General features: G+C 47.5%; 1 long non-coding RNA gene across 1 annotated transcript in view; it reads left to right on the top strand.

Annotated features, from left to right (window-relative positions):
- LOC108638543 overlaps positions 21080–24845 on the top strand; it is a 44949-nt gene continuing 41183 nt past the window's right edge. Inside the window, exon 1 of the long non-coding RNA XR_001919947.1 lies at positions 21080–21145. This is a non-coding gene — a long non-coding RNA (uncharacterized LOC108638543). The remainder of the gene's footprint in view (positions 21146–24845) is intronic.

The following is a 24845-nucleotide window of genomic DNA, read 5'->3' as shown; positions in this document are numbered from 1 at the left end:
CTTTAGGTGCAGGCTCTGCCCCAACTGCTCATGCACACGGTTATTTTTAGTCCCCTACAATTTCTTTCAATTTTATTGCTGGAGAGGAGAGGTGTGTCTAGATGCAAACATTGCAGTGAAGGATCCCAGGTCCTAGGTTTGTCTCAAAACAACTTCCTGGATCAATCAGAAGACCAAGAATCACCCCCAGCCATACTTGTCACTCCCTCCAAGTCACTCTGGGCAGGACCTTCCCAGGACCTGGATGAATAACAGAGTAGCCTCTGGGGCCCTTCCGAGCCCTGACAATGTAACTAAGTCCACTTCGGACTCCTGATGGGTTCCCCCCACCCCAAGAATTTTGACTTGTGGCACCCCGTAGATCTGGTCCTATTACATCAAACTAAACCTTCAGGTTGGTGGTTTAGCCCTCTCACCCACTTAGATGGCCTCACTGTACCTGATTCTCTCACTGCGTCCATGGTGAGTCCACTGTGGGTCACAGCAGCTCTCTACAGATACTGATCTGCAGTGGAGAAGGGGATGCACTTCCTGAACCACAAGAGGGGCAAGCAGGCCTTCTGGACCATAAGCTGACAGGGAGGCCAGATGTGGTGCCTTCCTAATCCAGATCATGACTTCCTAATCACGATCAAGAAGTACTAGGTCCTGGACCTCCCTGGTGGTCCAATGGTTAAGCATTTGCCTTACAATGCAAGGGACACAGGTTTGATCCCTTGTCCGGGAAGATCCCGTGTGTTTTAGAGCAGCTAAGCCCATGAGCCACAACTACTGATGCCCAAGCACTCTAGAGCCCGTGCTTTGCAAGAAGAGAAGCAACTGCAGAGAGCACCCTGAGCACCACAGCTAGAGAGGAGCCCCTGCTCCCGGCAACTGAAGGTAGCCTGTGCAGCAACGAAGGCCCAGCACAATCCAAAATAAGGAAATAAATACATCTGAAAAGAAAAAGAAGTGCCAAGTCCTTCAGGGTGTATCCTGATGGGCCCCAGATGCTAGGCTTAGGGGATTTGAAGACAGAAATCACAAATATGCCCGATTCCAGAACACAGTGGGCACTGGCCTGCTTCGACTGCTTTCCTTTGTGTCTGCATGTTCTCACTTCTCTTTAAGCTTATTCTTTGGCTAAAGTTTTTCCACAGGCAAAAGGCAGACGCAAGACATAGGCAGAACAAGGACCGTAGCATCCCACTCTATTTCAAGGCCACATGGGGTTCAACTGCCCTGAAGACTCGTCTGGAGGATGACAACTCTCCAGCCCTTGGGGGACATTCAGAAGAGGACATCCTGCAAGAGATAGGGTGGCTCCGGGCATCTGTGGGATAGTGACCCCTCACCCACCTCCACCCACCGCCCTGCTACCGCCAGGTTTCAGGAAGGGCAGGGCCAGGGCAGTGTCAGAGACCTGAGACCCAGAAATCTGAGATTCATCTCAAGGCCACTGCCACAGACAGACCCTGCCTGTATCTCGTTGTGTCTGTGTCCCAGACAGACACTCAAATGCCCCGGCTGGGGTCGGTAGTGATTGCAGACCAATCAGCTCATGGCCAGGAGCCAGGGCCCATGGGCCCACACACTGCTGGGATCCTTTCAGGGAAGAAGGGCCGTGACCCAGGCCACCACTCAGATGGTGTTGACAATACAAGCAGCTGGGGAATAATCCGTCTTCACGAGGACCATGAGCATGGAGAGGGGTGAGTCATTTCTCAGTGCCTGGGACGCCTCTTCAGCTGGGCATGAGGCAGAGGGTGCTAAGCTCAGGACCAGGAAGTTCTCCAGTTCACTAAGCATAAAGGTCATATCTTTCATCCTGATAAATATGGTCCCCACCTCCTCCCAGTCCAAACCCACTCCACACATCCTGGCCAAGAACATCCTGCCAGGACACAATCCTACCCCAGCCGCCCACATAGTCAGAATGTTCCAGGTCTCCCCACAGACACCCCCATCCTGCTCGCTCTTCTATGACTTGGTTCAACACCGTCCCAGTCACTCTTTTTATATATACAACTTTGTGTGCATGTGTGCATGTATGTGTGTTGGTCGTTCAGTCTTGTCTGACTCTGTGATCCCATGGACTATAGCCCACTGGGCTCCTCTGTTCATGGGATTCTCCAGGCAAGAATACTGGAGTGGGTTGCCATGCCCTTTTCCAGGGGATCTTCCCAACCCAGGGATGGAACCCAGGTCTCCTGCATTGCAGGCAGATTTTTTAACACTGCCCCTAGGAGATGTAATTTACATACCACAAAATTCCTCCTTTTTAAAAATGTATAAAATATTTCTTTGTTTGGCTGTACCAGGTCTTAATTGCAGCATGTGAACTCTCAGTTATGGTATGTGGATCTAATTCCCTGATCAGGGATGGAACCTTGGCCCCCTACATTGAGACTATGGGGTCTTAGCCACTGGACCACCAGGGAAGTCTCTCACCCTTTTAAAAGCATACAATTCAGTGGGTTTTAGTAGGTTCAAAGTTGCGCCACTATCACTACTGTTTACTTTCAGTATATTTTCATTATCCCCCCAGGAAACACCATACCCACTAGCACACAGTCACTCCTGATTTTCTCCTAAGCAATCCCCCAGCTCCTGGAAACTACAGATTTGCCTATTCTGGACATTTCAGATAAATGGAATCGTACAACATGAGGCCATCTGCCACTGGGTTCTCTAACACAGCATAATGTTTTCAATGTTCTCCCATGTGCTTCTTGACCATCTTGAACAGAGAGATGGTGATGAAGACTGACAGATAGATAGATAAACATTCTATCTTGCACATATCTTTGCTGAAAAGTCTATTCAGACTCTTCGCCCATTTTTAATTGACTTGATTGTCCTTTTATCGTTGAGTTGCAGGAGTTTTTTAATATGTTCTGGATACAAGTTCCACACTGGTCATAGGATTTGCATCACATTGTGTTACTGAACTTAAACAAGCAATGGCAACATAAGTGTAAACCTCCTCGAAAAAGGTATATTTCACATACTACAGCATACAGAACATGCAATGTTTAAAATTTTCTTTGTGTAGAAATCATGCTGGCTTTCTGTTCACTGTCAATCCTAGGACAAAACCCTTCCCACCGAACCCCCTGGTATGAAGTCAGGGAGGCTGACCTCAGATTATCTCATCTCAGATAATCAACGATTTCAGCCTCAGGGGAAGTGATGAAAGAGCTAAACGACCCCCTAGCTTGGGGGCAGTTTTCCAGTTGTAGGCAAGGCCTTTCAGGAGGGACTATCCTCCTTCAAAAAATAAATGTGTCCAGAAATTTCCAGATTATAAACAAAAGTCCCCTCATCATCAGAGTGACATCAGGGTGAATAACATCTGAATGGTGTGTGATCTTGCTTCTAGTGGAGGTTGAAGAGGTGGCAGGAAAAAAAAGAAAGAAGCTTTTCTCTAGTCTCAAGTTTTCCAGTTGTGAAACCCTCTCCTTACTTCCATGCTGTAAATAAACTGAAATTTCCTCTGGGACCGAGACAGAACTCACTGCGGATTTCAGTAAGGTCCTCAAATACCTCTCTAGTGATAGGTTTTGCTTTACTCCAGTGGCAATTGGAGCCATTTAAGGGAATTAAGCAAGAGAATGAAATGATTTGATTTGAGTTCTGAAAGATCATTTCAACCACATGATGAAGAATGGGAAGGGCCAACCTGAAAATATAAGTTAGGAGGCTGCTGCAATAATCTGGGAGAGAGAGAGGATGATGGGCGGACAACAGGGATGGAGGGAAATGGGCAAATACCCAGGCTTGATTGTTGAGAGTGAGGAGTAGAGTTGAGCTCACGAATGACTTCCACATCTTGGATTTGAGAAGTTGGGTGGGTGTGGTGCCACCAACAAAGACAAAACACTTGGGAGGAGGAGAGGAGCTGGGGTAGGGAAGAAAAATATCAGTTGAGTCTTAGACACGAGGCGATAGAGTGGCCTTATGTGCGGCCAGTGGTGTTTGGAGGTGTGGGTTTGAAGGTCAGGAGAGAGAGGGTAGCTTGGTTGTTGGGAGTTGTCAGCACGGAGACGGCCACTGGAGCCTTGAGAATGAGCAGGATGTCCAAGGGATGGTGCATGGATGAGGCAAGAACAGGGCCCAGGACTGAGCCCCGCCCAGGGAGCTTCCGTCCCTAAGCAGGGCGCGCCAGCTGGGCAGCCTGAGGCAGTTAGCAGAGAGGAGGAAAGCCACAGGAGGTAGACAACGTGGAGTCAACGGAAGAAGGAAGGTGCTATGAACTGGACATTTGTGTCCCCTCAAATTCACATGCTGAAGCCCTCACCTTCAGTTTAACTAAGGGCTGGCAGGCACCACCTTCTTCCTGTGTCTTTTCTTGGGAGAGGAAAGTGAGCTCTGGGATTTCCTCCTCTAGTTATAAGGGCACTAATCCCATCCTGGGGGCTCTACTCTCACGGCCTCAGAAACCTAATTCCCGGACTTCCGTGTAGAATTACCAACTTGATAATAGTTTGAGGTGAGGCCTTTGGGAGGTTATTAGGTTTGTTTTTTATTTTTAAGTGCTTAATTTATTAATTTTTATTTTTGGCTGTGCTGGGCCTTCGTTGCTGCGCTCCGGCCGTCTCTAGTTGCTGTGATGGGGAGCTACTCTCTAGTTGCAATGCAAGGGCTTCCTATCGTGGTGGTTTCCCGTGTGGAGCATGGGCTCTCGAGCACAGGCTCTGCAGCTGTCATACACAGGCTTGGTGGCCCCAAGGCACGTGGGCTCTTCTGGGACCAGGGATCAAAACTGACCCCTGTATTTGGCAGGCAGATACTTAACCCCTGGACCACCTGAGGATCCAGGAATTAGGTTTAGAGGCCATGAGAGTAGAACTCCCAGGATGGGATTAGCGCCCTTACAAGAAGAGGAAGAGACCCCAGAGCTCTCTCTCCACCAAGGAAGGACCAGAAGAAGGTGGCGTCTGCCTGCCCAGGAAAAAGACCCTCGCCAGAAAGAGAACCAGCCAGCGCCTTCATCTTGGAGTTTCCAGTCCCCAGAACCACGAGAAAGAAATGCATGTTGTTCAAGCGCCCCAGTCTACAGCATTTTTTTATAGCAGTCCAAGCTGGGTAAGACAGAAGACATGGAAACTGAGCTGAATGTTGGCAGAAGAAAAGAAAGGAAGAAGAGAAGAAAAATAAAAACAATAGGGCTGCTGGATTTAGTTATTTAAGGTCACAGACACCATGGTGAGATAAGCTTTCTGGAGAGTTATGGGTGGGAAGTCAGACTGCAGTAAATAGAGGGAAAGGTGGCGAGAGAAAGCGCAGAGCACACACGAGGACGGAAGCAGTGTGATGGAGAGGTGCCTGGAAGACCCCGTGGAGGGTTGGTGGTGTAACCTTATGCTCTGTCTTCTTGGTCCTCCAGAATTTAACGCCCTGCTGTTGAACATCACTTGATGATGTGTCTGCCTCCCCATTTGGTCCCGTAATTCCAGGGACAGTCTTATTTCTGTCTATTGCCCCAATGGTGCCTAATACGGAAGAGCTGACCAATAAAACAGGGAGGATTTTAGTTTCTATTTGTCTATATGACAGGTAGTGTCTGGGTGAGAGGACCCCCTGCCCACTCCGCAGGGCAGAGTACACACTATGTGGCCTGTTTCCATGGCATTTGGAAGGAGGTGGCTATGTTCCTCCACTTAACAGAAAAGCATACTGAACTGGCTCAGCCACATGGGGTATTCATTGTTCTTCCCACCATATGGCCTGGTGCTGACAACAACCGGGAGAGACTCTGCTGGCTCCCACGAGCCCCAGGATGTGTGAGAAGTGATGTAGAGCAAGGGTAATAACACAGCGAGATCGGGATGGAGCCTAACATTCTTTCTGAGTCCAGGCCCCAAAGACCCAATCTTTGCTGCCATGGCAACAGCTGTCACAGACCCTGGGGCTGTCTATGCAACATTCTCTCAAGGGTGCACTCGCCGAAACTTCCCTGGTGGTCCAGCAGTTAAGACTCTGCCTACTTTACTTGTTTGTTTTTATAAAGAGTCGGACACGACTGAGCGACTTCACTTTCACTTTTCACTTTCATGCATTGGAGAGGGAAACGGCACCTCACTCCAGTGTTCTTGCCTGGAGAATCCCAGGGACGGGGGAGCCTGAGGGACTGCCGTCTATGGGGTCGCACAGAGTCAGGCATGACCGAAGCAACTTAGCAGCAGCAGCAGCCATGCTGTACCTCACATTGCGTGACTTCTTTCTTTATTTTACAGCTGGAAATTTGAACCGCTCAGTCCCCTTCACCTGTTTTGCTCACCCTCACTGTCCTCCCCTCTGGTAATCATCAGTCTGTATCTCCGAGTCTCAGTCCGTTTCATTCATTCATTTGCTGTGTTTCCTAAACTCCACCTATATGTGAAATCATACAGCATTTGTCTTTGTCTAAATTATTTCATGGAGCATAATGCCTTCAAGGTTCATAAAACTCTTAGACGAAAACATAGGCGGTTAGTTCTTTGACATCAGTCTTAGCAATATATATATATATTTTGGTTATGTCTCCTTGGGCAAGGGCGACAAAAGCAAAACTAAACAAATGGAACAGCATCCAACTGAAAAGCTTTTGCCCAGTGATGAATGAAATCAAATTTATACTTTGAGGCAGGACAAAGAAAAATTAAACCTACAATGCTCTCTGTGTATGCCTGTGGGCCTCTGCCCTCCCTCCCTAATATGCCGTGTGCATCTATGTTACACATTAACCAGACCTCCTCAGGGAAGGGAGTGCCTGCTCAAGCTTGAAGATCAATTTTCTTCTTTCCTTCTGATGCCAGCAATGAACTTCTGAAAAGAAAGACATTCTTTCCCAGCTCTGTAGGGGGTCATGGTAACTTGCTGCTCACTTGATACTCATGCTTTCCTGGACTATGAGTCTTTGGGGAACTTTATGTAAATGTCAGTATGTCATCTTGATGAACGATCCTTTATCTAGAAAATGAACATTTTGTGCTTTTGACTTTTAACATGCACGATAGTTCTAAGAACCTCCCAGAGTCTGTCTCCTGGCTTATCCACCTCAGTCAGGCCTGAACAAATTCCCCTGATTTTATTCTAAACTTGATTGCTAATTGAGTTTTTGAGGACAACAGCAAAGGAAACCATCAACAAAATGAAAAGGTAACCTGCTGAATGGGAGCAGATACTTGCAACCAAAATCTGATGAACTGATACCCAAAATAGACAGGGACTTCCCTGGGGGTCTACTGGTTAAGACCGGAAGACTTTGGACATTGGAAGACTTTGGACATTGGAACTTCCCCTGCCAATGCAGGGGTGTGGGTTCAATCCCTGGTTGGGGAGCAAAGATCCCACATGCCTCATAGCCAAAATATAAAACAGAAGCAATATGGGAACAAATTTAATATAGACTTTAAAAATGATCCACGCCAAAAAAGACTTTAAAAAATTAAAACAAAACAATAATAAAAATATATAAAGAACTCATACAACTCAATACAAGAAAAAACCTATTTTTAAAATGGGCAGAGGATCTGAAGGGACATTTTTCCAAAGAAGACATACAGGTGGCCAGCAGGCACATGAAAAGATGCTCAACATCACTCATTATCAGGGAAATGCAAATCGAAACCACAGTGAGGTACCACTTCACCTCTGCCACCCTGGCTATCATACAAAAGACAAAAAATAACAAGTGCTGGTGAGGATGTGGAGAAAACGGAACACTGACGCCTTGTTCCTAGGAATGTAAACTGTGCAGCCACTATGAAAACAGTATAGAGGTTTTCAATAAACTAAAAATAATAAAAAAAAAAATTAAAAATAAATAAATAAATAAAAATAGTACTATATGATCCAGCAATTTTACTTCTGGACATTTACCTAGATAAAATGAAAGCAGTGATTGAAAAAGATATATGCACCTCAACACTGATTGCAGCACTATTTACAAAAGCCAGAATATGGAAGCCACTTAAGTACCCATTGATAAATGAATGGATAAAGAAGATGGGCATATGTACACAATGGAATATTGTTGTTGTTTAGTTGCTAAGTCATGTCTGAATCCTTTGCAACTGCATAGACTGTAGCCCGCCAGGCTCCTCTGTCCATGGGATTCTCCAGGCAAGAATACTGGAGTGGTTTTCATTTCCTCCTCCAAGAGATCTTCCTGACTCAGGGACTGAACCCTCATCTCCTGCATTGGCAGGCAAATTTTTTACTGTTGAGCAACCTGGGAAGCCTGGACGGAATATTACCCAGTCATAAAAAATGAAATTTTGCCATTTGTGATAACAGGAGTCCTTTCATTATCCCTAAACCTTGCTTATGAAAAAGCTAAAACTCACTAGTTTCATATTTTCTTTATTCTTTAAAACCTCTGCCCTCTCCTCTGTCTCCCCCACTCTTTGAGTATCAGCTGGCCTCAGTTTTCACAGAGAGGACAGAAGCCACCAGAACCTCCTTGACATCCACAGACTTGCCTTCATCTGCTCTCAGGCTTTGTCCTCCCACCCTGATCCCATAGAGGAGCCCCCTCAACCCCCGCCTCCCAGTAGCAGTCAGCCCCTCCCCCTGCACCTCACTCCCAGCTTTTTCAGGGTTCTATAATCCCCCATTATCCTCACCAGCCTCTCCCTCTTTGTTGGATCCATCCTATCAGCCTCCCAACTGCTCAAGTCATTCCTAGATGGAAAAAAAAACCACACACACAAAACAAAAATCCAGCAGGTGAAATAAACAAGAAGCCCTTTTCCTGAAGTCCTCGTGCTCCCCCACCTCCATCACTTCTGGAGAGTTGTCAAGACATTAGTTCCTCCATCTCACACCCTCCTGCTCACTCCTCTGCCAGCTCCAACCTTTGTTCCCTCCATTACCCCCACCACACTTGTTCTAGCGGAAGTTTGAGACTGTTCACAGCTCTGACATGCTGAGCCCCAGGCTTGCTTATCCACTTATCCATCTGCATTGACTTGCTTTTCCCAGCTCTCGATGGCATCCAATACATTCTCCTTCTTGAAAGAACTTCCATTGGTATGGTTGGCACCCTCCCCAAGATTGCCCTCTGCCATTCCATGCCCCTCTTCTCAGCCAGTTCATCCTCCCTCAGGATGTAAACCCTGGAGCCCCCTTATTGCACTCCTTGCTGTCTCCCAGGCAGTCAGTCTGCTGCAGGACTTCAGTTACCCACACATCCCCACAATTTTGCCTCTCTTCTGAGCTCCCGTTCCATGTATCTCACAGAAATTCCCACTTGAGTACCCCACAGACACCTCACACTTGACATGTCAAGTCTGAACCAATGATCAATTGTTCCCAGATCCACTCCTGACCTCAGTGAAGGACTTCTCGTCCCCAACCTCACCTGATGGCTCAAGCTAAAACCCTGAGCGCTGTCCCTGGCAGGCCCCTCTCTCGAAACACCCAAAACTAGTTCCCACCGAGTCCCATTAGCTCTACTCAAACATGTCTGAATGTCCCCCTTCTCTTCTTCCATCCTCACCGCCACCTGGGTCCCTCTGAATGGACACCTGCGTCCACCTTGCTCTCCTGTAGTTCTCCCTAGGCAGCTTTAAGATGCAAATCTGGAGACTTCCCTGGTGGTCCAGTGGTTAGGACTTCTGCTTCCACTGCAGGGGTTCAGGCTCCATCCCTTCTCAGGGAACTAAGATCCCAAATTCAGTGTAGTGTGGCCAAAATAATAATAATAATAAATTTTCTTAAAAAGATGCAAATCTGACCAAGTGTCCCTCTTCCTAGAACCATTCTCAGGCCACCCACTATTCTTAGAATGAGGGCAAAATCCCTGTGGGGCCTCCAAGGTCATTCATGTCTGACCTCTGCTCCCCTCTCTGGCTTTATTTCCTGCCATGCCCACTCCTACCCTAGTCCTGCTTCAGCTGCTTCTCTGCTTCAAGAAGCTCACTGATACCTCAGGACCTTCACATACGCTGCTACCTCCCTCTCCCTAATCTTGCCTTCTATTAATAACTCCTTCTCACCATAAGTGTCTGCACAAATGTCACTACCTCCAGGAAGCCTCCCCAAGTGCCCAGATCCTGTTAAATTCTCTTAGAGCCCCCTGTGATGCTCCATGATGACACAATACAATTGCAACCTGGTCAACGGCACCCCACACCAGTGCTCTTGCCTGGAAAATCCCATGGGCAGAGGAGCCTGGTAGGCTGCAGTCCATGGGGTCGCTAAGAGTCGGACACAACTGAATGACTTCACTTTCACTTTTCACTTTCATGCATTGGAGAAGGAAATGGCAACCCACTCCGGTGTTCTTGCCTGGAGATTCCCAGGGACGGGGGAGCCTGGTGGGCTGTCATCTATGGGGTCGCACAGAGTCAGACACGACTGAAGCAATTTAGCAGCAGCAGAAGCAGCTGCTTGACGCACAACAGACCAATAATCAAGAGATGAGGTGCTAAGACAAGGAACAGTGACTTTATTTGAAAAGCCAGGTGTCTGAAAAGATGGTGGACTAGTGTCCTAGAGTACCGTCTTACCAGGGTCTGGATGCCGATTTTTTATAGAACAGAGAAGGGGAGGAGGTGAGGTGATAAAAAGTAAAATGGTCATGAGTCTTACAAAACATCTCCTGGCTTGGCCAGCATTGGGGACAGGATGTGTTAAATGGGGATGTGTTTATTCCTTTTTTCCTGTGGCCACTCACAGATGGGCAGGGTCAGGGTGTCTCCCTGGGAGATGAACAAAGGCACTTTAGTTTAACATCAGGCGGAGCGGCAGGGTTCCCCGAGGCAGGCCATTATATGTGCTTATAGCTATAGACAGCATCCTTTCAGTGATGAGAGTGCCAATAGCAACAGGAAGCTAAGGTTAAAGTAGAAGAAACGGATGCAACATGGAGTCAGGTTTTGTTCTTCTCTGTGGCATGTACACATTTCTTCAATGCAACTCTAACCACTGGATTATACATTTTGTGAGAACACAGACTCTGTCTTCTTAATTCACTGAATCTACGATGGCAACCTGGTAGATGCTTGTTAAATGAGTGTGTGTATGTATGTGTGTGTGAGAGAGAGAGACAGAGGCAGTCAGAGTCAGAGAGAAGAGGGAAGAGGCATATATGTGTGTGGGTAGGGAGGGAGAGAGAGAATGAGAGAAATATTTGTCAACCTTTGGCAGGCTTGTGGGGAATATGAAATTACCAGGCACAGGATAAGAGAATAGCAGACACAAACAACTGGGGTCCCCTCCTTCTTCTGTAGCTAAAGACGGCAGGTCACTGCCCTGCATTCTGAATGTTCAGGCTCTCTGGAGGCAGGTCATCGAAGGGACATTGGCAGTGACCACGGCAATAGAAATTACAGTAAAGGGTACCCAGAACTCTCGCTCCACTACTGTCTGGCTGACCCTTTTCAATGACAAATTCATCAGCCTTAGGGGAGAAGATAAGAATTGATGACAGACAGAGATTTGAGTGGCCTGAGATTTCATTTCAGCCTCTCTCCTTTCCTACCTCAAGCTCAAAGCTTATCTCTCAGCTCTTCCTGTCTTCCGCTGGCTCATACCTTCATGGGGGCACAGCTTACTTGAATTAGAACTGTGCCCCATCTGGCAGAAAATGCTGAGGTTTGGAGCCTGGAGTCAGAGGATCTGGGGAGATGCCAGTAGTGCCTGGCACTGAGCCCTCATACCCAGCCCCGAGGGGAGCAGGATGCCTGGGGATTATGAGGCGAGTGGTCCATTTGGGAGCGGGGATCCTTAGGGCTCTGCAGGGGACTGTGGGCTTTTGAGGGCCTCCTGGGAAGCATCTGTCCAGACCCACTCGCAGGAGAGTCAGGAACCACAGACCTAGGATCCGGACTATAATGAGAACTCTGTGAGTCCCGGAAACTCTGCACTCCACCCACCCCTAGCCATTTGTCATTGCCTTCTGCTTGCCCAGAGCATCCCAGGGGCCCCTTAAAGCAACAGTGTGTGCCTGTCTCTGGGGGTAAAGCAGAAGGCAAGCTGGGGCTCAGTCCCACTTCAAGAGGAAGCCTGAAAGACAAGCTGGGATGGGGAGGCCACCCCACTTCTCAGAGGAGGAGTAGCTCCAGGCTTCAGCAAGGATGGGAAAAGGGATTCACAGTAGACGGGGCTCTGCAGCACCAACTTCGTCCTAATCTTCTTGGGGGCAGGAACACACCTCAGCACCAGCTCTCAACACACATACATAACACACATATACACACACAGACACACGCAGACACATATAGTTACATATACACACACACATACACACACACACGCACGCATGGGCTTCTCTGGTAGCTCAGTGGTGAACAGTCTGCCTGCCAGTTCAGGAGACTTGTATTTGGACGTTGTATGGGCTGGGTTATGCTGTGCGAAATATAACTAACAAATCTCAGTGGCTGAATGCTATGCAATCTTTTTCTTGCTGAAGTTGTCCATGACCAGTAGGGGTCAGCAGGGAGCTCGGCTCCACACAGACCTTCAAGGAGCCTGACTGATAGAAGTTCTACCACATTGCGGCTGTACCATTTGGAGTCCAGGCTTTTCTTTTTTTATCAGAGAATAGTTGCTTTACAACGTTGTGTTAGTTTCCGCTGTACAGCAAGGTGACTCAGCTATGAAAGAAAGTGAAAGTGAAGTCACTCAGTCACGTCCAACTCTTTGCAACCCCATGGACTGTAGCCCACCAGGCTCCTCTGTCCATGGGATTGTCCAGGCAAGAGTCCTGGAGCAGGTTGCCATTTCCTTCTCCAGATCTTCCTGACCCAGGGATTGAACCCAGGTCTCCCAAATTGTAGGCAGATTTACCATCTGAGCTACCAGAGAAGTCCAGCTATGTGTGTACATGTATCCCCTCTCTTTTAGATTTCCTTCCCATTTAGGTCATCACAGAGCGCCGAGAGGAGTTCCCTGTGCTCTACAGTTCAGTTCAGTTCAGTCGCTCAGTCGTGTCCTACTCTTTGCACCCCATGGACTGCAGCACTCCAGGCCTCCCTGTCCATCACCAGCTCCCAAAGTTCACCCAAACTCATGTCCATCGAGTCGGTGATGCCATCCAGCCATCTCATCCTCTGTCGTCCCCTTCTCCTCCTGCCCTCAATCTTCCCCAGCATCAAGGTCTTCTCAAATGAGTCAGCTCTTTGCATCAGGTGGCCAAAGGATTGGAGTTTCAGCTTCAGCATCAGTCCTTCCAATGAACACCCAGGACTGATCTCCTTCAGAATGGACTGGTTGGATCTCCTTGCAGTCCAAGGGACTCTCAAGAGTCTTCTTCAACACCACAGTTCAAAAGCATCAGTTCTTCAGCGCTCAGCTTTCTTTATAGTTCAACTCTCACGTCCATACATGACCACTGGAAAAACCATAGCCTTGACTAGATGGACCTTTGTTGGCAAAGTAATGTCTCTGCTTTTGAATATGCTGTCTAGGTTGGTGATAACTTTCCTTCCAAGGAGTAAGCGTCTTTTAATTTCATGGCTGCAATCTCCATCTGCAGTGATTTTGGAGCCCCCCAAAATAAAGCCTGACACTGTTTCCACTGTTTCCCCATCTATTTCCCATGAAGTGATGGGGCCAGATGCCATGATCTTCATTTTCTGAATGTTGAGCTTTAAGTCAACTTTTTCACTCTCCTCTTTCACTTTCATCAAGAGTCTTTTTAGTTCCTCTTCACTTTCTGCCATAATGGTGGTGTCATCTGCATATCTGAGGTTATTGATATTTCCCAGCAATCTTGATTCCAGCTTGTGCTTCATCAAGCCCAGAGTTTCTCATGATGTACTCTGCATATAAGTTAAATAAGCAGAGTGACAATAACACTACTATACAATAGCTATCTACTTTATACATAATACTGTATATATGTCTATCCCAATCTCCCAATTCCTCCCAGACCCCTTTCCCCTTTGGGTATCCATATGTTTGTTCTCTACTATGTGCCTATTTCTTTTTTAAGATTTATTTTTTCTCTGCCTCACCAAGAAGATAACCATAGAGAAAAGTCGGGGCTCCCTAAAATTCCAAGCTGGCTACAAAGGTCTTCTTATCCTTTAGAGCCTTGCTAAGCTCCAGAGGAAGAGAAGCCTGCAGCATCTCCTTGGTTTCTCCCTGCCTTTCATGGGGAAAGCAGGCAGCAGTTGTTCATCCTTATGGTCTCATTGGGGCTTCCCTGGTGGATCAGACAGTAAAGAATCCGCCTAATGCAGGAGACCTGGCTTCAGTCCCTGGGTCAGGAAGATCCCCTGAAGGAGGAAATAGAAATCCACTGCAGTATTCTTGCCTGGGAAATCCCATGGACAGAAGAGACTGGCAGGCTACAATCCATGGGGTCCCGAAGAGTCGGACACTACACAGCAATTAAATTGCTACTACTAAGGATCTCATTGCTCAGCCAAGACACGCGTCTATTGCAATGTTGGCCTCTTTCTGTGACTTTCCTCCAATCCAAAGCAAAGAAGAAGGAAGAAGTCAGACTATAAAGGAGCAGCATGTCCCTCTTTGGGGGACTTTGGGAATGAGGAACAGTGCCATGGGCTGGCCTGATACCTCCCTCCTGCACTTCCTCCGAACTTTGCTCCCTTCTCTGCGTTTCAGGCCCTGAGTGATGCTGAGCATCAACACCCTTGAGTCTTCCCCTTCAAGCTAAACACCCTGAGTTGTTGACTTGGCAGAACCTAGGGAGGTGGTGGACCAGGAGGTCTGGTGCCACGTGGCCGCACATTTGCGATGTCGACTTCAAGAGGAGGAACGTGACACTAGCAGGTCAGGTGGTTGGATGTGGCAGCAATTGCCTCAGATGAAGACTCAGAGAGATGCCCTAGTTCTGGGAGTTGAGACTGAAGTCTCAGTACTTTGGACCACGTACTTAACCTCTCTGTACTCTGCATTTCATCATCTGACAACCAGCTCTCACTTCCTGCCTCCTCTGCCCTGCCTGGACAGATTTCGTAGGAGAAAGGGCCCCACATGCCTTGAGCTGGTCCGGCTGACAGGACCACCATCTCCCTCCCTGGAGCCTCTTCGTTAAGGACTGGGTCATCCATCAGCCCTCTGCAAAATGCAAAGAGGAAGGACGGGCTGGCACCAAAAACTGCTGCCCGCTGCCCTTCCAGCTCACTGAGAGCATGAATCAGCCTGAAGGTCCTGGCCCTGAAGCTCAGCGTTCGGGGAGAGGGCGGGGGAGCTGACCCCACAGGCAAGCCTCAGCAGCAGCGGCAGAGAGCGCAGAACACAGACAGAAACAGTACTGTGATTCAAACAACAGCCAGCAGCTGCAGATTTTCCAAATCTTTCCCTCAAAAGCCGCTTCCTCCGCCCATCCAAGATTGGAACGCAAGAGCTGAAGCTCAGGGTGTTCTAGTCCAGTGGAGAAAAGGCAACCAAGGAGAGCAAAGGGCTGGTTCCAGGTTGTGTGCAGAATCTTGCCCAGGAGCCCTTTCCAAGCTTCTCCTGAAGTGACCTCTCTGGTCTTTCCTGGGGGTCTTTAGGTCTCCTCTTCTCAGGTCTATGAGGCAAGCAGCCTTCCTCTGGGCCACGACATGGCCAGACCCAGAGAAGCTCACAGCTGAGCTTTCACAGGCAGACCCTCCGCCAGTGCCTAACACCCAGCATGGGAACTCGGGGCTCCCCCATCCTCACCAAGGTAACAGGCTCACCTCCACACCAGGCACCCCACCTGAGCACCCATGTCCTCAACTCAGGCCCATCGCTAAAGACACAGAACCTGAGAAAACAGTGTCCTGCCCGTGTGAACACGCACGCAAGTGAAGAAACAGACCACAAACACATATGCAAGTAAGCACAGCAGGGCTTCCCTGGGGGTACTAGTGGTAAGGAATCTGCCTGCAAAGCAGGAAACAGGGGTTTGATCCCTGAGTAGGGAAGACCCCCTGGAACAGGCAATGGTAACCCACTCCAGTATTCTTACCTGGGGAATCTCACAGACAGAGGAGCCTGGGGGCTATAGTCCATGGGGTGGGAAAGAGTCAGAAGGGGCTGAGCAAGCACATCAGGGATAAATGCTACAAATAAACAAAGCAAGGTAAGGGAGACAGTAGTAAAAAGCTCCCAGCTCCTATTTTGCATACAATGGTCACAGGAGGTAGCTGACCTTTGAGCAAAGGAGAGAGGGAAGGAGTTATTCTTGTTGCTCTCTGATGAAAGAAAGGTCCTAGTAGAGAGAGCAGGAAGTGCAGAGGCCCCTGGGGCAGGAAGGATCTGAGGATACAGAAGAGCTTATTGACTCACGCTGAAGAAGCAGGAGCAAGGGTGGAAGGGGCTGGAGGGGAGGGTAGAAGAGGACCAGAGGGATCTCCTACATCAAAAGACTTTGACTGGTATGCTGAGTGAAATGGAAAATCCACGGAGATTTTTGCAAAGCAGCGGTAGGTTTTTCATCTGTTCGTTTTTTGTTTTGTTTAGGGGTTTTTTTTTGGCAGCACTGGGTCTTAGTTGTGGTCTGTGGGATCTAGTTCCCTGATCAGGGTTGAATCCAGGCCCCCTGCATTGGGAACACAGTCTTAACCACTGGACCACCAGCGAAGTCCCTGTTCATTTATTTTAAAGAGAACTTTTGTTTTATTTATCTTTAAACTATTTATCTATTTTTGGCTGCATTGAGTCTTAGCTGGGGCATGTGGAATCTTGCGTTGCGGTGCAGGCTTCTCTCTAGTTGAGGCCTGAAGGTTCAGTAGTTGCCCCACAGAATGTAGGACCTTAGTTCCCCCACCGGGGATTGAACCCGTGTCCCCAGTATTGGAAGTTGGACTCTCAACCACAGGACCACCAGGGAAGTCCCAGCAGTGGTAGGTTTTTATGAAGGGTAGCTCAGACCACTGCTTGGAGGGGTGGTCAAATTCTGAATGTATTCTGTAAATAGAACCAGAACTAGTAAGTGGAAAGTAAGAAAATGCATGGAAAATAACTTGAGGATTGGAGGCAGAGAGGAGTCTGTCTTCTAAACCTCCTCACCAACAGCAGAGCTGGTTTCTCTTGCTATGCTCCCTCTGTGGGACTCAAGAGAAGACCACAGTCGAATGAAAGCACCAAGCAGCCAGCCACAGACGGCAGGCTGCCTTGCCCTGGCCTGGGGCATTAAGGAACCCTGGGTAGAGAAGGAGCCTTGGAGACCAGCCGGTACAACACTCCCCAGCCCCAAGCCTTTTTCTCCCCCAGAGGATCCTCCCAACCCAAGGATTAAACATGCATCTTCTGCATTGGCAGGCAGATTCTTTACCACTGGGCCGCCTGGGAAGACTGCTAACAATGTTACGGGTGATTTCAAGCCACCAATGACTTACACACTGCCTTGAAATTTTCCAAAAATTTAAAATTGGCTCTTGCAAGCTAGTGCAGGCTTGTACTAGCACCTAGGATACCACTTCCCTCCACTGTCTTGCTGAGCATCTCCTCAGATGGAAAACCTACTGCGTTCAGCCATAATCCATCCCACGCTGGGTTAGAGCCAGACTTTGGAAATATTTTCCAACTGTCTGCTTGCGAATCCCACCACTGAAGTAAAAGGATCCCTGGGCCACTGGCAGGAACTGGGAGCCAGGATGCCACATGCCTGCTTCCTGACGAGGCCATAGTGCTTGTCAGCTGCTGCAGACAATGCACTGATACCTGTGAATTACTAGCCCCCAAGGAACAGACTCTGGGCTTTCAGTGGCATCACTGTGCAGGGGTGGGGGGCGGGACAAGCTGATGCCAGTGATGACATCTCCAAACAGGGAAGAGCAGAGTCTGCAGGAGAAGGCTGGTGCCACCCTACTTTTGAAAGTTTTATTTGATCAGTCATGTCCGACTCTTTGTGACCCCATGGACTAAAGCCCGTCAGGTTCCTCTGTCCATGGGGATTCTCCAGGCAAGAATGCTGGAGTGGGTTGCCATTTTCTTCTCCAGGGGATCTTCTGCACCCAGGGATCAAACCTGAGTCTCCTGCATTGCAGGCAGATGCTTTCCCATCTGAGCCACCAGGAGGTGATCCTACTTGTAGTCTCTTCAGAGAAGGCAGGCTCCCATGCAAGCCAGCTTCAGCACTCAAAGATCCACCAAGTGATGTCCTGTTGTCATTCTCTCGATTACTAAAGATAATACAAAATTGGAGCTGTAGGGAAAACACAAACTGTTAGGACTTAGATCAACCATGGTCAGTCAGCCTGACAGCAGATCCATCCTCAGGCTTTGGGAGACTATGATTACACTTCAGATTAGTAGTTCCTGAGTTAGAAAGTGAGAACCAGAGGCTACTAGAAGTCAGAATAACACCAGCACTAGAAGAGGTTGTCAGGAGGCATCACTTATCCACTCTAGAAAACATGGAACTTCAGGCAAAATTGTCAGAATAAAAATGACCTGTGAGAAATAAGTGCTTTGGTTTCTTCCAGTATTTTTTCCTCTGAATTATCTGTGTAAGCATATACTGTATATTTTAATAAAACTAAAATTAAGATTGTAAGATATATAGCTTATATGCTGCATTTTATCATTTAATATTAAACTAGAAGCATTTTTCCATATTATTCAATACTGGTTTATAATGACTAGATTATCTAGCTTGCTCTATATTCTTTTACTTAGTAATTTTTGAAGTTTAGAATGACACACAGCTTGGTGAACTTCTAATCAGGTGCAAGTGAGTGACACTTAACTAAGTTTGTCAATGGCGACCTCTGAGTTAAAAACTCAGCAGAAACTAGACATCCTTTTACCAGGAATACCACTGATTTGCTCCGGGTAGATGGTGAGTAGGGGCAGCTGGGCAAATATCATTTTTGAAAGGTCAACAGGAGGATTGAGCCCACTCAGTGACACCCTGCTAAGCGGTTTTCCTTTTTATTATTTAATATTTTTAATGGTATTATTATTATTTTAATTTGGCCATGCCATGTGGCGTGTGGGATCTTGTTCCCCAACCAGGACTCAAACCTGTGGCTCCTGAAGCATGGAGTCTTAATCACTGGACCACCAGGGAATTCTGTCATTTACTTTTTAACTCATTATATGGTGCATTTTTAAACTAAGACATTTTTAATAAATCACACCTATCAGTCTTTTTTGTTTTCATGATATATTTAGAAAGAACTTCACAATCTCAGGTTTACGACAAATATTCACCTATATAGTCATCTAATTATTTTTTGGCTTCACTTTTTTACGCTTAGTATTTGATGGATTTGGAATTTGCAGCAGAGAACTAGGTAGAAAATCGGCTTCCACTAATCCGATATCATTTTTGGAAAAATGTCTCTATTTTAGCGACTTGAAGCGCCACCTTTTAACACCACAGTTTCCTATGTGCTAAATTTAGGCTCTTCGACCTGCTCTACTGAACAGTCATCTCTAGGGCAGTAACATGCTGTTTTAATTACCGTTGCTTTGTGATAAAAGCAGTGTAGTGTGGCAGAGGCTTAAACACAGATGCATAGGTTATGGAAGCAGGGTGTCTGCCTCACATCCATAATCCCACACTTCTAGCTGTGTGATTCTGTTTATCCTACAGAGCCTGCATTTTCTTATCTTGACTTGGCGGCAGTATTATTATCTGCATCACAGGTATGTTGTGAGCATCAAATTGCTTTAATACATGTAAAGCACTTGCTTAAGTGGTAAGGCTTCAGTCAATGCAGCATTTTATTTATTTACTTTTGCATGTATTTATTTACTGATGCATTCTTTCATTTGAACATCCAACAGGCCTAGTTTCTCTTACATTCTTCCTTATCAACATTTTGTTGACTGTTCTGTCTTTACACTTCCCCAGGAGACTTAGAATCATTAAGTCAAGTGAAAAAGAAGATTCTACTTGGAATTTGATGATGACTGGATTGAATTTAAAGTAAACAGAATTCGACAAGGTTACAATGTTTGCTTCTTTTCATCCCAGAGTGAGCACTGCTCTTAAGAGATTCCACTCTTCTGTGGCACCCCAGTAGACAGTAGTAGTTTTTAACGAAGTGAAAAGTGTGTGTGTGTGTGTGTGTGTGTGTGTGCATGCACGCGTGCACCCACGCACTCCGTTGCTCAGTTGTGTCCAACTCTTTTGTTGGACATGCACTGTAGCCCGTCAGGCTCTCTGTCCATGGGATTTTTCAGGCAAGAATACTGGAGGGGGTTGCCATGTCTTCCTTCAGGAGATCTCCCCTACCCAGGGATGGAACCCTGAATTAATGTTTCCTGCATTAGCAGGCAGATTCTTTACCACTGCACCACCTGGGAAGCCCAAGCAAAAGATATTCTTGTGCATTTATCAATACTAACCAGTTAGAAATGTCAGTGGGGAAAAAAATCCCATTCTTACTACTAGCAAAACCATAAAAAGTTAAGAATATAAATTTACCAAGTAGAAGATATTGCCCGGTAAATTTATACTCCTAGCTTTTTACGGTTTTGTTAGTAGTAAAAATGGGATTCCTCCCCCCCCCCGCCCCCCCCCCTCCGCCCACTGGCATTTCTAACTGGTTAGTAAATGCAGGAGTCTTCATTTGGTATCTTGGTAATCGGCCAGTTCCTTGGACAAGGCTTCTATTTCATTCAATCTTCAGTTCAGATTTCTCAGTTAGACAATCATTTCTACTGCATATAATCACTGTTTTTCTCCTACCTCCCAATATTTGAAAAGCTCCCCCTCCCATTTCTGGCTTGTTTACAAATGCACAACTTCAGCGTTTTAACCCTCTTTTCCTTTTCTTGTCTAATTGCATTCACCAGACTTTCCAGCTGGCCTCCTGGTCTTGCTCCTAACTTTGATGCAAACGCTGGTCTTACTAAAAAGCATAATGCAGGAAGCAGGATGCCCTGAGAGAGGTGTTCGCTTTCCCATAAAGGAAAAATCTGAAGGGAGAGCTTGTGAAGAGCGTATCAGAAAAGCCTAGGCTGGTGTGTGCGCCGGCAAGGGGCTCCCGGGCCCCCTCCGCGCGGCCCACGCTCTGCTCTGCCCTGGGGGCCGAAGTTTCTCCCTGCGTTTCCGCTTGAACAGCATCCAGCTGCCTAGCCTTTAAAATGCCAGGACGGCCGCCGCTCCGCTCAGAGCCCCCACTCAGCGGCTGGCCGGGTCTCGCCCGCGCCGCCGGGGCGCTGACTCAGCCGCAGCCCGCCCAGCCCTGCCTGGGCAGCGCCCCCCGCGCCCCGCGCCCCGCGCCCCGCGCCACCGGCCAGCACGCGCCGCAGCGAGCGCACCGGACTGCCTCTCCAGGTAAGCACTGCGGGCGCATCCCGGGTCCCTGCGGGAACGGGGCGCAGCGCGGTCGGGGGACCGGGCCGTCGCGCGGGGCGCGGGGGGAAGAAGGGTGGTCCCCGGCCGCGGAGCCAGACGGCCGGCCGCGCGCAGAGGATCTGCTGGAGGAGATCCGCCACCTCGGGGAGACCCGCACGGCCACCCGGGGCCGGGACCCCTTCCGGTGGCACGGCGCCCTGGGTGCGCCTGGATGGACAGGGGAGGCCGGACCGGCGCCGGCAGGTAGCAGCAGCTCGGGGCGGCCGGGGTGGGAGCCGCGCCGGCTAGGCGTTGCAGCAGTCCGTGTTCGGCTGCGGGGCTCGGGTCTCTCAAGCCTGGAAGAGCGCTGGGCTGTGTTCCAAGCACCGTCACTCCCTCGAGCTGTACCCTCTCCCTTGGGGTCCTCGGCGCCTCTCCAAGGAGGGGTTTAGGGAGTCTGAGTTGAAACTGAATCAAAGTTGGAAATTTGTTCTCCTTAAGTTCATTGCTTAAAATTCAGCCCCTTCTTGTGGCTGACAGTAACCTGGAACAGATCCTTCTCAGTGTAGCTGATGAAGGTCACATTAGATGTAACTTTCTGGGGAAAGTTCTGTTGGCGACAGCCTGTCTAAAATGTCAAGGCTCGCTCTGATTTTGTCCTCATCTGCAGCCTCATACAACGTTTCAGATATTTTTTCCCACGTCACTGTAAAAGTGGAGAATGTGTCTGGGTGATTTGAAGGGGTGGGAGGCAGAACGCATTAAGGAACTGAATTTTATAATTGTCTCTTGGCCCATAAGGAAGGTTCTAGAAAGGAAAACCTGTCAGGAAAGACCACGGTGATCCACCTTCTCACTAGATGCTCAGTAAGGTCATTGTGTGGCTTTGGATCCAGAAATGAAGTCCCAGGCAGGGTCTCCAGTCTGTTTTCACGTCAGTTCACTTCTGCACCAACTTGCAGCATCTTCTTCATCACCATGGGGGTTTACCTGAGCCTCCCCAGAATCCAGTCAGAAAATCAGTGTCTAGGATGCAATCTTACTCCTTTCCATAAAGTGTGGGTCCAGTCAATTAGGGGTTCAATGCCTTGAGTCTCCTGTCCTTTCCCTCTGTCTCCTTAATCCACCACTTGAGATGCACTGTAATGACCTGATCTGTGGTCTCTGCAAAGCTGCACAGTGGATTTAGGACATCAGAAAGTCCAACATCCAAGGCCTTTGATGTGATTTACAAACTGGATTTGGATTACAGCTACATTTACAGGGATTGCTCAACCTAAAACGTGTAATAGCTTTGAGGACACATGAGAAGAAGGAAAATTGTCAAGTGCAAACTTACCCTGGAAATCTATTCTGAAAGCTATGACTTCACACTTATCCGAAAGAGATATTGTGAGTAAGCTGTCAGTTGATGCTGTATAATCTTTAATATATTCTTATTCCAAGTGATTAATTTCCCAGTCACTTTTTTTTAGTTGTTTTTAATATTTCTGAATGCCATTCAAGTAACTAATGCCTGAAGTATAATGTATCTCTGTACCCAAATATGTTTGGAAATTTACTGCAAATTTCCAGCCATTAGATCGTTAAGATATACATTTTAGATAGACAAGGTTATGGTAAAAGAAAGGGTTTTAAAAGCAGTACAAACCTGAGTTAGCCTGAAAAGAAGTGTTCTATTAACTGCTTGAAAGTTGTGATTTAGAGGACTATCTGTCACTCTGGTGTATTTTCTTACAGGGTTAATGAAAAAGGCAGCCATTCCAAATATAATGCCCTGCTTGTTATTCTTTCTCCAACAAATATTTACACTACCAAGCCACACCATCGCAGCACAGACTCAAAAGCTGCAGTCTAAGGTGGTTTGTGTAGTGTCATTTAGATTCGACAGTATTTCTACGATGTAAGTAGAAAATGAAATGGTATCAAGGAAAATGTCCCTAAATTATCCTGTCCGGCCACAATAGAGAGAACAGTGTTTATAAAATTGGCAAGGTTCCAAGACTCTGAGGCTAATGCTATAATAAGTCCTGATGTGGAGAAAGACCGGAAAGGTTCTGAATTTTGGCATTAGAGGCTCTGGAATTGGTCCATGTCAGTGAATTTTTCAGATAACTGAAGTTCACATTAAAACATCAAACGTGGCAACATTTTCAACTATTTGACTTCTTTTGGAAGGAAATATTCCTCAAGTGTGTTCTGTGCTTCTTATGATCAAAAAGCTTGATCGTTCTTGATGACTGGAGAGCTGTCCTGTGAAAATCAATTATCTTGTGTCCGTACGGAAGAAGGAGCCCGGAGGTCTGTGTCTGATAGATCAGCATTTAGTCCCTGCTCGATGACCTTAATTTCATCGAGATGCCTTTTTGAGCTTCTGTTCTCACATTCATAAAATCCCAGGAGAAGCCATACCTGAAAGTCAGTTCCATTTGCTGGGCACTTACTGTATGCTGAGCATTTTCTACCTGCTGTCATTTAATTCCCAGAGTAATGATTATCATTCCCATTTTCCTGATGAGGAAACTTAAGATCAGAGAAGCAACTTGAATTACTCAAGGTTAATTCAGGGTAGGAGAGCTGTTCTTCCAAACAGAGATCATTTGATTTTGAAACCTATATTCTTCTCACCTATCGTATGAAGTTGCTAAAAGGAAATCACTCCTGATGTAGAGTCAGCACTCACACACACACACACACACACACACACTATATATATATATATAGTTGCACTTAACTCCGATGACCAGTTCCACATTGTGGCGGTGTAGTTAAATGAGGTCATTCACGTTTGAGCCTGGGAAGTGGTCCCTCTGTAACTGGTCTCTGCTACAGTCAATTATTACTCCAGGGAATCGTCTGACTCCTTCTGAGACTCTTTCCCAGTTTCAGACTTAGGAAGCTGTTGCCTTCTTTGCTGGGTTGTTGTGGAGATCATATTTGGTGATATATATGAAAGAGCCTAATACATAGTGCGTGCTCAGTCACTCATTCATGTCCGACTCTTGACTCTGGCGAGCCCATGGACTGTAGCCCGCCAGGCTCCTCTGTCCATGGGATTTCCCAGGCAAGAATACTGGAGTGCATTGCCATTTCCTCCTCCAGGGGATCTTCTCAACCCAGGGATCGAACCTGGGTCTCTCACATCTCCTGCATCGGCAGGCAGATTCTTAACTGCTGCACCAGCTGGGAAGCTATGCATCTGCTGCATTGCAGGGAGGTTCTTTTACCACTGAGCCATCAGGGAAGCTTCTCTAACACATAGTAGGTGTTTACAAAGGAAGTCCTTGTGGACCTCCCCTTCCAGAGTCTGCTTCTAGCTTCACCAGGGACTTCAGTGCTCCATGGATTTCCTCTGTGTGTTCTCTTTTAAAAAGGTGGTGTTTTTTTTTTTCCTCTCTCATTTTTTGGCCTCACTGTACAGCATGTGGGATCTAAGTTCCCCAACCAGGAATGGAACCCACATCCCCTGCAGTGGAAGCATAGAGTCCTAACCACTTGACCACCAGGGAAGTCTCTCCTCTGTGTGTTCTTGAACACATGCCCCTATGCTGGCCATTCCTGAAGGTGGTCCCTCCAGGAATGATGATGCCTCAAGTCCTCCAGATGGAGCCCCCTTGGAAAAATTTATTTCGAGGGGAACATAGAAGGACAGCATTCTAGCTGGGAAGAGGTTAGGGTGGGATCCCTGATCCCAGCATCC

The sequence above is a fragment of the Capra hircus genome, chromosome 21 (genome assembly GCF_001704415.2).
Source record: "Capra hircus breed San Clemente chromosome 21, ASM170441v1, whole genome shotgun sequence".
Taxonomy (NCBI): domain Eukaryota; kingdom Metazoa; phylum Chordata; class Mammalia; order Artiodactyla; family Bovidae; genus Capra; species Capra hircus.
Note: the sequence above shows the minus strand (reverse complement) of the source record. Positions and strands in the feature narration are given on the sequence as shown.